The sequence below is a fragment of the Anser cygnoides genome, chromosome 4 (genome assembly GCF_040182565.1).
Source record: "Anser cygnoides isolate HZ-2024a breed goose chromosome 4, Taihu_goose_T2T_genome, whole genome shotgun sequence".
In the NCBI taxonomy this organism is placed as follows: domain Eukaryota; kingdom Metazoa; phylum Chordata; class Aves; order Anseriformes; family Anatidae; genus Anser; species Anser cygnoides.
The window spans coordinates 77,682,571-77,695,340 of NC_089876.1; the positions used below are offsets into that span (position 1 = coordinate 77,682,571).

Consider the following 12,770-nt stretch of genomic DNA (forward strand, 5'->3'; position numbering starts at 1 on the left):
CTGTGGCACTGAAGCGCTCGCCTTGAGGGGGGTGCCGGGTGGCCGTGTGCCCGCGGGGCTGCGAGGCGGGTCCTCCCCGCCCGGCGCCGGCCGTGTGTCTCGGAGCTGTCCGTGATCTCATCGGCAGCCCGGCCTCCTCCTCCTCCTCCTCCTCCTCCTCCTTCTCCTCCTCCTCCACCTCCTCCTCCTCCGCGCCCGCCGCCGGCTGCGGGCACCCCGCCGCGCCGCCCGCCCGCCCGCCGCTCTCCCCCCGCGGCACCCACCCGCTCCCTCCCGCATCCCCGCGGGGACCAGGCGGGCGGCGAGCCCGGAGCCAGCGGCGAAGTCCCCGGCAAGGTCACCCCCCCGCGGCGGCGGGAGCCCCCCGGGGCATGGTGGCGGCCGCGGGGAGCAGCCGCCGCCCGCGGGGCTGAGGAGAGGCGGGCGCCGGCGGGAAGGAGCCGCGGGGCGAGAAGATGGCCGCCCCCGCGCCCCCCGCGCCGGGAGGCGGCACCTCGCCCCCCGCCGGCCCGCCGCGCCTTCGCCAGGTGGGTGCGCGGGGCGGGGGGCGAGGGCGGCGGGGAACGGCCCCTAACGGCTGCCCTGAGGGCTGGGGGGGGCGGTAGCGGCTGCCCTGAGGGGGTGGCAGCGGCTGTGCTGAGGGGGGACCCCGTAATGGCTGCCCTGAGGGGAGACCCCGTAATGGCTGCCCTGAGGGGGGGACCCCGCAGCGGGTGCCCTGAGGGAGGTCCCCGCATGTCGGTGCCCCTCCGTTTGTTCTCTGCTGGTCTCTCCTGTCAATAAAAAAGCTAATCACGAAAAAAGCCAGATCGCCCCCCAGATTTGCCTTAGGATGGGGTAGAGCGCACCCACATGCGTGTAAGGTGGTCGCGAGCAGCAGTGGTGCTGAGGTGTCCTTCGTGGTGCGTCCCTGCTGGAGCAGAGCGTCCCCAAACGCACGAATAAAGCCGTAATCGGTGTAATGCACCAATTCGCCAGCTCCCGCACCCAACGCAGCTCCCGCACCCAACGCTCTTCCCCTTGCTCCGACCCCCTCGCGAGCAGGGGGCGTGCGGTTGCAGCGCTGCTGCATTAATTTACATTTCGAGTCGCGGAGCCGGCTGCGGGCGCTGCGTGACACCCGCACCTGGCTCGCTGTCCCCAGGGCTGCCGGGGTGCTGGTGGCCGTGCCCCGCCAGCACCCAGCCTCACCTTGGCCGTGCGAGCAGTAGGAGCGTGGGGACGGTGCCTTGGCATTCGATTTGCTCTCTTGTGCTAAGGTTTTCGTGCTGTCGTGCTAGGATTAATGAATAAAAAGCTGTTGCAAAGGAGGATTCCCGGTGAGTAATCAGATTAGCATACTACGTATGTACCGAACATAAATCCAAATATAAATTCCACCCCGTTCTTTTCGTTTCTTCATCGTTCGCTGAGAAGCTGGCAGTGCTGCTCATGAGGAAATGCAGGGCTTCGGCGTTCGGACGGGTGTCGGGAAGTTTGGGCAACGATCCGAACTTGTCAGCCCCGTTGCACGCTGGAAGCTTGAGCTGGGTAACTGGAGCAAAATGGCTTTGGCATGAGTTTTCAAGGCACGGCTGGTCCCGGCTGGAAATACCAGGAGGACAGTCTCCCTCCCTTGCCCCCAAGTATTTTGGCACTTGCTCATCCCTCCCCAGCTGGGAACTGGAGGAAAAAAGTGTCCTGATTTTAGCATCTAGCTTGGCATTAGGAGAGAGATAAATGAATGAGGCTCTCTCCTGTCCGTTGGCAAACTTTCCTCAGAGCAACCAGCGGTACCAGCAGGAGAGATAATAAGCACTGGGGGACAAAAAGCAGTTGCAGGTAGTGAGCAGAGAAAGGCCTGGCCATGAAGAAGCCCCATGCACCGGGCATCCTCATGAAAGCTGCATTTTGTCGGCACATAGGTTTATTCCGCACGTTTACTGGACGCAGGTCCATGGTATCACGCCAGGCAGTGACCGGGACACTCGGTGACGGCTCGCTTCCTGCCGTGATCCCACCCATCTCAAACCCTCTGCTCTCCAGACAGCTCCAGATCATTAGGAGCAGGGGAAACACCGGGCTTCCAGTGACCTATTTTGGCAGCGAGAGGTTATCACTGTCAATAGAGATTATTAACGAGCGCTTGCCACTCACTGCTGATGAAGATGAAGGAAGTGAAGCCCTGCTAGACCAACCAGCTGCTTTCATCGGGGTCATTTCAAACGTGAGGACAGTTGGCTTTATGGAGAAGGCAGTATGGAAAAAAGATGTGCAGGGGGACAGCGGCACGCCTTGCATGCGCCTTGCAGCCCACAGAAAGCTGGGCCCTCAGAGAGGTGATCCGGCAGTCGTGGTGTGAGCGGTCAGAAACAAGCTAAGTGGGATGGTTTCTGCTCTCCACTCTGGCAATTTCTAGCATTATGGATTGTCTTTTCATGACATTCATTTTACGCAGAATGAAGTGACAATGTAATATCCCAAATTAGTACGTGGAAATCACTCATGGAAAAATTTGACTTATTAAACTGTTTTACTATCATCCTATGCATGTTGTCCACTATATATTTAGCATTATTGTTAATTGCGTTTAGAAAGAAATCACTCAGCAGTCATGTTTCAGAACTATGGCTGTAATAGGCTTTGGTCTTTAGCTGAATTTCTACTCTTCAATAAGACAACATACATAGGACTTATTGGATGACCTTCACAGGAATTTAAAAGTACATGAATAAATAAACAAAGCCACTCGAGACCAAGGTAAGGAATGCAACACTAGCTAAAGCCAATCAATTTTTCTATACATCACTACCAACTTCCAACTACACCAAACATCTGTTGCACCCTCAGGAGGGAGGGGGAGTAGGACTGGGAGACTACGAAACAAAAGCGGGGTGACTACATGTGCTTGAAGCCATTGTCCTGGCATTATTCTGTCCAGGTGCAGTTGCCAAAACAGTCCCTAATGAAAACTGAAATCAACAGCATGCTGAATTCCTACTGTCTACCAACAGTCCTTGAAGCCACTCCTGTTTTTCAGATTGATATCAAAAGCCATCGAAGATGTTGTTTGAGCTCAAGTTATATTTGGGGAGTTTCTGCTATGTCTCTCAATCAATTTAAGAGACCTTTGAATCTCACCTTTGTGTTAAAGATACATGTGGGGATGCTTACAGAACTGAGGCCACTATTTGCATCTGTGAGCTGGTGAGCCTGTTTTAGCAGGAACTTAAACACATGAGTTGTAGCAGGTAGACTGTGCTTAAAGTACACCTTGCTGAGTCAAACATTGCAGTCAGATACTAGTGAAATTTATTATGTAAAGCTTAGGAACGTACTGAACAAAAGGAGCAAACACGGTGTAAATTACATCATTGGAGAGCGCAGTGTTTGGAGTAGAATGTATGTTGTTTCTCTCATTAGTCATCACATGAGTTATTTCCACTTTTTTTCTTTCTGGTTGCCAAGGCTTTAATTCTGTTGTCAGAAGAAAATTTAAACGCTTGTCCTCACATTAAAAAATACAACCATATTAATAAATACAACATTTGAAAACCAAGTATAAAGTATCTTGCATCAGAACACACGGACTGTAGAAGAAACAAAACAACAAAAGTAATACTGAAGAGGAAGACTGGGATTTTGGGCTGATGTTGTCACTTGGATGTGATTAAATTAACCCTTTTATGTGTCTCCCCTTGCCCATTTGGCAGACAGGTCCCTTCTTCCAGACTCTGTGGAAGCTCTTCCAGTGCTTGGACCCCAGAACTGCCACAGACTGCCCTCCTCAGCCACCACAAATGTATCACCAGGGAATCCTATTTGGAGCTAAGATTTTATCTAAGTGTTTCTGTGATTAAAATAAAGCAAACTGGTGTTAAAAACAACAACAACAACAAAAAACACTTTTACTGTTTTCTGTTTCCTAGGAAATATTTTTAATCAGTTCAAAGTGCAAGCTACCTAGCTTGTTATCAGAAAATATGTACAGTAATAATTCTTCTGTTTACAGGGTAACATAAAACTAAGGTTGTTTAGTACTTCGGATTTGAGCTGAGTATATATATTGCTAAAGGAGAACAGGCCGACAATACTAGAGCTTGTGAGTACTGCATTAAACAATACTGTTTTTGTGATTTAATGAAGAATCCAACACCTTTACTACAAGAAACAGAAGATCCTCTCACTAATGCTGTAGATGCCTTGAAGGACTGAATTGTGTCCAGTGACTTGGCTGCATTCTAAAGCAGAAAGTGAAAAAATGCGAGGTAGAGATACCCAAATATATTGTATTGTGCAAACAGTTCACCATACAGATATCTTAGAAAGAACAACATGTCAGCAAGAGAAATAAAATCAATGGTGGATCTAGGCAAGAAGCAATTTTGCGGTTTTGTGAAGGTTTGGGTTACTCTGTTGCCCCACATCAGGACAAACTTTCCAACTTTTTTTGTGAAATGGAGAAAAGTGCTTTAAAAAGTCCATCTTGCCTGGACTGTGAGACACTAATCTGTAAACTCATTTTCTGCCTTGTTTGGCGTAAGAGAATGAAACTGGGTTTCCCACTGCAGTAAGTAACCCTCAGACTGTTTTGGTGGCCTTTTTTGAAGACCAGATCTCCTGCTGTACATGTCCCACCTGTGTTACCTGCCATGGCACCTAGGTACTGCTATCCTGTTGTGCCTCTGAGTATGAATGAATAGATCACTGACCTTAATGCATTGTTTGGTATTAAAAGAAAAGGTGAAGGAGTGTCTTTTATTGTGATTTATCTCATTTCAGTCTAAATTGCTTATTGTCAAGCAATATATAGCAGTAACATGGTAATTTTCCCAATGCAATGCCTTTATTGATCCCCTGAAATCCCTTTATTCCTTATAATTCTCTTTTGGGAAAAGAACTGTCTGTAAAGTAATGCCTGGAAATGGAAGTCCTCTTTCTTCCCATACAAGCCCTCCTTTTCCCAAATATGGCTGGATGTATTTGGCAATCCAAAAATGTTCAAAGGATGTAAGCATTTACAGGTGCCAAACTCATCCTGGAGTGAGAACCAAAACTTGGAGACAGAGGATCCACCATGGTGTTCAGGCAAAGAGTGCTGCCGTGGACGTGGGAGGATGCAGAGCAGAGCTGTCATTCTGTTTCTCCGTGGCAAAATCATCCTGTACTGCAAATCAGTGAGAGCAAGAAATTCGCTTGAATGCTCAAGAGAGGGGAATACGAGATCTTCAGATTTTACCCAGTACCTCGGTACTACACTGGGAGAGCCAGACGTGGGTGAGGCTGGTGAAAATAAGAAGTGTGTCTGGCCTCGTGTGCTGTGCCAAACATGACTCTTGGATGCAGAAGCAGCAGCAGAGCATCTCTGTGCTGAAATGACACCGCTTCGCAGCCTGGCAGGTTACCTGAAATCTGACAGATGTGGTCTGATCAGTATAAGGTCTCCACCTAGGGGTTGACAAAAATCTGTTATCGGGAGCATTACCAGTTGGTGTGGGGGACTGCATGAACTGGTTTTCTTTTTCCTTTCTTTTCTCAAGGAGTTTCTCCCTGCAACTCTCCTGTCCCTTTATTATATTTTGCTCTTGTGAAGGAGAAAAAAGCTAACCTTCCTAAAAACTTGTATGCCACTGCAGTGGTAGAGGTGATCTTCTATACCATTCATACTACTTATACTTACATACTACTTGGAGTGTTCGGGTGCTGCCTTTTCTAGCCCAGTGCCCTTTACCCCATTCCCCAGGGTTTTCCTGCTGCAGGACATTCATTGTCCCCTACTAACAGTGGCATTTGAGGATACCTGAAGCTTCTCTTCCATGGCTGGTTTAGGTTGATGCTCCTACCAGCCCACCCTCATTGTAGCTTTGCCTTGAATATTATGTCATTTCCCTTCACCTCTTTGCTGGCGTGGAGCCTAGTTCCATAATTTCAAAAATTAGATTGGTTTGAATTCCCCATTATCAAGGATTCTTTGAACTTTAATTTGATTCCAACTTATTTTTAATCTTACCTTCTGCTACTATTAAGGATTAGAAGTCATTTGTTCAAAAGTTGGAAGACTTGAAAACCAGCATAGTGAAATGCTTGCTTAGGCATCACAACACCGAGTAAAGAGAACAGCTACCAAAATGAACATATTTATTTCTGTGAACTCTAGATGCCATATCAAAGGAAAAAATGTACTAGAAAATGGCTTCTCACTAATTTTAAATGATGAAACATAACGCATAATAAACCCGTTACATAATAGATATAGGCTAATGTAAGAAAACGTAATTATGGTTAGTGCATAAATGACTACATGTGTCTAGATTACATACAAAAATTACTATACTGCAATGTTATTTAGGTTGCAAAGTCGAACACTCAGTAGTTACAAGCTAATAGAATTAAGGACTGTGCAGTGTTAATTCTGTCCCCTTCCATGTCTGTCCTTTACACTGATTCAGTCTCTGGAGAAAATGGCTTAAGTGATCCTGGAAATGGAATTGCAATATATGATAACACACTGTAGGATAACAAACATATTTCTGCCACACTGCCAATTTTTTTATTTTCTTAACGCCCACAATCAAAAAAAGGGAAACAGTAATTTTTGAAAGCTTGCTTCCCAGCCAAACATGAAGGGAATTTGCAAGCAGAAATTAAAGGTACAGCTCTGGCTCCAGGTTTTCACCCCTGCAAATTTTTCCTGTTACCTAGGGGCTGGGCCTTGGCATATGGTTGGACTGCATGAAGATTATCTAATCCCTGAAGGAGAAGAGCATGTACATAAGGGAGATGAGTTATTTTTAAATGCTTGCTTTCTGTAGCAGTCAGTTAAGGAATCACAAATGATGATGCTTCGAAAGGGTATGTTGCAACGGATTGCACACAAAGCACATACCAGGGAGGATGGATGGGAAGTACAACCACACTAATTCCTGGCACTGCCTAAAGCTGATGGTGTAGATAAAGGCTAAGAGGGATACTTTCCAAAAGTAAAAGTAGCTGGAAGGTTAGTCTGCTGCTTACAGTTCAGCTCAGCATTTGTGCTTCAGTCACCTGAACACAATTGAGTCTTGAGGCAGGCAACAGAGATACTGGAGGTTTTTTTTAAAATGTGGCAAAAATTCTCCATGATAAAAATCTTCTATATGCAAAATTACAGCAAATGCTTTATATTTAGTTCTGTTTTCATGACATACGATAGCTGCAAAGTAGAGCCTATGAGATACCATGACTGCAGATTGATTAATTTTAGTCAAAGAAGCGCTCTGAAATCCCCAAAATTAGTAGTATTAATAAATCCTTTTGATCATATAGGAGACTCTGGAGTGAGGGAACTACAATGAATGGTCCCAATTTATGCAGAAACCAAGTACAAAGATTTATCACTGTCATGAAAACCAGTTTAGCCTGAGCTAGCATTTTTAGCTTGCTGGAAAGGGAAGAATTAAAGCGTTCAAATCCATTCCTGTTCCAGTCTGATCTTTTCTTAGTTTATGGAAGAGCGTGGAAGAGCTGAAAAAGTAAATTTAGTCCAAGCACAGGTTCTGTCAATGAGTATTAAATATATTCCCAGCCTAAGTTAATTCAGTAAATACTGTCAGGTGCTATCATGTATGTGTAGTATCAGGGGATATCTAAGTCAGGTGGGAAGGAAAATAGGTAAGTTGTTGTTCAAGTATTGTGGCTTGCTCCTGGGCATATAAAAGTAAAATTGAAAGAGTTCGTATTTATTAAATGAGCAAAACATCCTGTTGGAGACCCCCCGAGGTGCCTGGCTGCAGGCCTACTGGGGCTGGGACACAAAGCTGGAGCACCAGAGCCGAAGGCCGCTTGCTGCTTAGCCACACTGCAGTTTTTCACTTGACAAGCAAAGCGAGTGAAGCACAGCCAGATAGACAGAGACACTGAGAGAGGGCTTCCAGGGCAAGGCACCCCTGGGGGGAGACGGTCCTGGGCCTGGGCTGAGGGGCTGGAGACCCTGGCTGGATGTGAAGGCTGGCTGGGTAGGCCTTGGCGGCATTTAGGGGTGTGAGGAGAGACTAGTGATCCTGCAGGAGAACAGTTAACTGTGAGGAGAATTATCCCTCCTGAAGTCTCAGGGAAAGGATTTCCTTAAACTTATCAGTCTTTTACTACTCTTTTTGTTGGCTTAGCCCGGTGCCTCAGCCCTCACACCTGCTAGCAGTCTTGTGGGCACATCTGTGTTATGGCTCCAGCCAAGGAGCCCGCTTAAGGGCAATGATAATACAGGCAGCTGGTGCTAATTTTGAAGCAGGACCGTTGCACTCAGATCCTGTAACTCACCCAGCTGGTCACTTATTGGGCAGTCACCGAGAAGGTGCTAGAAGCAGCCCGTAGGAGAATACTTCGAAGAAGTTTGCGTTACCTCAGCAGAGCTTTATCATCACCAAGGGTGAGGCTGTTTTAAGCTTGTTGCTGGTGAACAATCACAGAGGTAGTGGTTTATATTCCTTTCGATGTAACTGCTTAAGGGATGTGTTGGTATCAGAGTTATTCTGCTTTGATTTCTGAAGTTTCTCTGTGTGCTTGCTTACTTATGCGTATATATCTAATGAGAAGAGGAGAGCATTTGAGAGAAACTTGGTTTTCTTCTGGAGATTTCCCTTGCTTATAAGACTTGTGTGTGGTGGTTTTACGGGAGGCTGAGTTTTAGCTGTCTGTGTTAGGTTTTGAATGTGAGGGGAGCCCATGGGGACTGTCCTTGCTGAGGGGGGTCTGGAGTCTTCTCATAGCGCTCCTGCTATTTTCCTAGCCTGCTCCTTCTAGTTGGGCTGTGCAGGGGCAGGAGTTCAAACTAATGTTTTCTACAGCGTGCTCTAGAAAAGGCTGCTTCTGCGTGCCTTGTGTTTCCAGGAGGATTTGCTCGATAAGCTGGCAGTTAAATATTGAAGGAATAGTGCTGTGTAACAACTAGAATGTAGAAGTCAAACAAATGGCCTCCTTGTAAGCCCTTCTGTGCTACGCATGATGTGTGCCTCATGGAAGCGTGACCTGGGGCTCTTAATCCGTCTATCTCTGTGCCCTACCAAGAGTAGATTTTTGTAAACTAATAGTAACATTTAGTGTAGAATATCAAAGTCATGGTGAACACATCGTATTTCAGATTTGTTACGAAGTAATTGTTGTGAGACTGCCTTCTTGGGGGATTCTGGATTTGATGTTGAAAGGACTTGGGTGGCACTGCCACAGGAACCTGTTCTAGGGCAGTCTCCGAAGCTGTGCCAGTTTCTGGTTGTCTCTGTGTGGGTGTGCTCTAGACAGCCTTGGGGCAGGGGACTTATGCATCTTCCTTGGAGCTGCTGCTATCCACGCTGCAAGCAGCCATACAGCCTTCCCTGGGCACCGTCAGGCTGCCTTTAGACGGCATTCCTGCCAGAAACCACAACAGCTCCACTTGAATTGAGTCACCGTTCTGCTATCGTGCCACCTTGTGATGTATCCCTGCACGTGATAACGCTGTGTGGCGTGATGAATGAAAAGGCTGATAATAGAGCAACAGGGAAATAATCTTGGTATCTGAGTTTGCTCTAAGGTGTCTATCTCAATCTATAGTCGCTGAGATCATGCTCCTTGAATGGAGAATATGCTTTGCTGGTGATTAGAGTACTCTAGTTGGGCCTCCTGTCCATCTGTTGGTACATGCTTCTATAGAGAGAAATCTTTTCTGTGTTTAAAAACAGTAATTGGCAAATGGACTTGAGTAGCTTCCTAGTTAACAATCAATAAAGAACTGACTGTCTGAGTGGGGAAGACGCTTAACTAAACACAATATGTTCTGCTCTCATATGTCCTTTTTTTTTTTTTCTCCCTCTTCCTTTTCATTTCTCTTGTTTAAACGTGTTACTGTCCTCACTGGGGTAGTGAGTAAGCTGGGAATTTAGAATCAACTCTCTTACTTAGCAGGGTGTGGGCTTCAAGATATAACCACAATATGCACTCTTCAGTTGCATTAAAAAAAAAAAAAAAAAACAAAAAACAAAGACTGGGGTAGTGGGGAGGAGTTAGAAACTGCTGTTCATTACTCTGTAGTATTATGAACTTGTGGGGGGGAACAAGTTGTATTGGGAATCCATTGTTGACATGAAGGCTTTTTTTTTTTTCTTTGAATGATGTAAGTGGGCATCTGGCTGAAGTGGTCTGCTAAGGTTTCTGTCAGAGAGCTTTTGTACTGAAAGTGTCAGAAGTAATACTTTATAGAAAATGGGTTAAATGTGCAATGCTGCAGAATTTTCAGAACCAAAAATGAGTTATGATGTGAAAGTTCTCTCTCACTTCAACAAAAAATACTCCTTTTCTGATCATAATTTTAAAGTAGTATGATTAATTTGCAGTGCTTAATGTCCTGACATTCTGATAATTCACTGCACATGCAATCTCAGCTACTGGTTACTACATCCGCAGTAGACAGGCAACAGCAGCAGTATGTTGGCTTTGCTAATGAGATTATGGCAACCATGTCAGAGTCACACTCTACTCTTCCCCTGCCTCAGAACTCAAAATTAAAACCCTAGGAGCTTTGGGGAATACTGTTTTTATAAAGGTGCTTCTGGTAAGTTGACTAATAGTATCCTAGAACAACGTTTGTATCTATTTTCTCTTGGTCTGTGAAATAGCTGCTGATACTACTTATGTGCAAGTGCTCTGCATTTCTAGATTGAATTGAGTTAAAGCTCTAGTCAAGTTGTGGGGAATTTCAGCTGTGATATACATGAAAAAAAAAGGCTGCATTGAGCTGTGGGACTGCATAGTACTTACAAGCAGAGACAGCAAATGATTGTGCTGTACATTGTAGTTTTTTTTGGTTGTCTAGTTTTTAAGTATTTTGTTTTTTTTTTTTTCTGCAGAGCTCTATTGCTTCTATAGAGTACTAAGAGTACAATATGTAATGGGGCAGTTACTTGAGACTCCCTATATTAAAGGAATCCTTGTTTATACAACAAGGATTCATTCATCTAAAACCCCTGCAAAGCATTTTGGAAAAGTGTTTGCCTTATTAGCTCTTCATATTCAACTCAGTGATGTATATAAAATGGCAGCTACAGCAGATCAGGCTACTGACCTCCCACTTTCAGGAGTTCTCTTTCAATGGTGTTGATAACCATAGATAACCAAGGCAAATTTTCAGAAGTTATGGAATGTTCTTGGTTTTAAGGCTTGTGGTTTCTGAAAAGTGGTAAGAAATTTAAAGAGATGCATCCCTTTCTTAATCTAAGCTTTATTTATAAATTGCTTTATTTGTTGAGGTACTCTGGGTGTGTTAAGATGATGCCTCCAGGGAGGAAGAATACAAAGGGTGACTGTCCTCTTGCAGAGCTCACACATCTCCTGCCATGGAGGCAATGGGTTTCTGTGCTGACCTGCTGGTGACATAACTACGATGCTGTTCTTCATTGCCTTTAATATTTTGTTGTTTTCAGATGCCCAGTTAGTTCTGCTGAAATCCTTGCATCAGGCATTATGTTCAGTGTTGCTTATTCTAAAGGCCTTAAAGGTCATGACTTGCATATAAGTGGTAGACTTATTTCATAATAGACTAAATGACAAAGCATTTGATCTCTATGGTGATTGTTCTTTGCAAGGCAAGTTAAATGTTAACGTGGTGCACGAATGTGTTTGTGTGACTGTCTTGAGTAACATGTCTCTGTGGGATGTGTGGCACAGATTGATGTGACAAAATATCAAAGCATACGTGAAAGGCAGTAAAAGGTGTGAGACGTCTTGACTTAAGCTGTGTGTCCAGTTGGAAAATGTTTATCTTGTGGGTTGTTACCGAGCATCCAATAGATGGGAATGTGTTCAGGGCATTCAAAGAGGGTGGGAGGGTGGGTGGATTCAACTAATAAATCTGTGCTGTGAATGATGTTGTCGCTTATGTTAGGTCTAATGGTGAAGTATTGCTTTGAGCCTACTTCTGAAAAGATCGAGGGTGTCCAGGCTTAATTCATCTTCTCGTGTAAGCTTCCTAAATGTTGCAGTTTCTTTTTTATTCATTGTTTTTTAAAAGTCCAGAATACGTACCTAACTATATCCTTGTACTCAGCTGAGGGCAATTTCCATTTCATAACTCCTGTGCACCCAAACTTGTTGGTTTAAAAATGCCTCCCACTCAACACTCTGCCTTCCACCCCCCCCACCCACCTCCAAGAGAAGAAAATGAACTCTGAAGAAACTTTATTTTTTTTATGCGTCTTAGTAGTAGCTGGCCTTGAGCTCACGCAACCAAAACTCTTCTGAAGAATCTTCTGTGCGCTATTTAGTGCGCTACAGCTCCACGGGTCCTCTGAGATGTTTCTGTTTATTATTTTATCTCTCTAAAAATCTAGCTTTCCCTCTTCCTCCTGCTGTGGAATGGCTGCCAGCACTTGGTCATCTGTGACCCTCAGCTGCTGCTGCTGCTGCTCTCAGGAATGCCGGTTTCGTTCCAGCAGCTGTGGGTGGCTGTGGCTGCGGCTCCCTCTTACGTGTGCCCTGTGTGGACGCATGGCTGGCACTGAAGCTGGCAGAGAGAGGGGCAGGACTCTGACATGAGGAGGATCCTCTCGTGACTGTGCAAGAACCTTCTGGGAACTTGAACTTGCTCCGGCTAGCTGCTAATATCCTGGCCTCGATTCAAGATGATATTTTAGTTCCTGCCGCGAGCAGCAGCTGGTCAGTGCACAGAAGCCAAAGCCTGTTGGTTTGCCTGGGACAGCAGACAGGGGCGTCACGTGCCACGTGTCCGTCTCCTGTAGCACTGTGAACTTTGGGGATTTTTAGTTCTAGATCATGTCACTAATAAT

General features: G+C 45.5%; 1 long non-coding RNA gene across 1 annotated transcript in view; it reads left to right on the forward strand.

Moving 5' to 3' along the window:
* Positions 1-549: 549 nt before the first annotated feature.
* LOC136790764 (uncharacterized) overlaps positions 550-12,770 on the forward strand; it is a 99,033-nt gene continuing 86,812 nt past the window's right edge. The window contains exon 1 of the long non-coding RNA XR_010831301.1: positions 550-8,383. This is a non-coding gene — a long non-coding RNA (uncharacterized lncRNA). The remainder of the gene's footprint in view (positions 8,384-12,770) is intronic.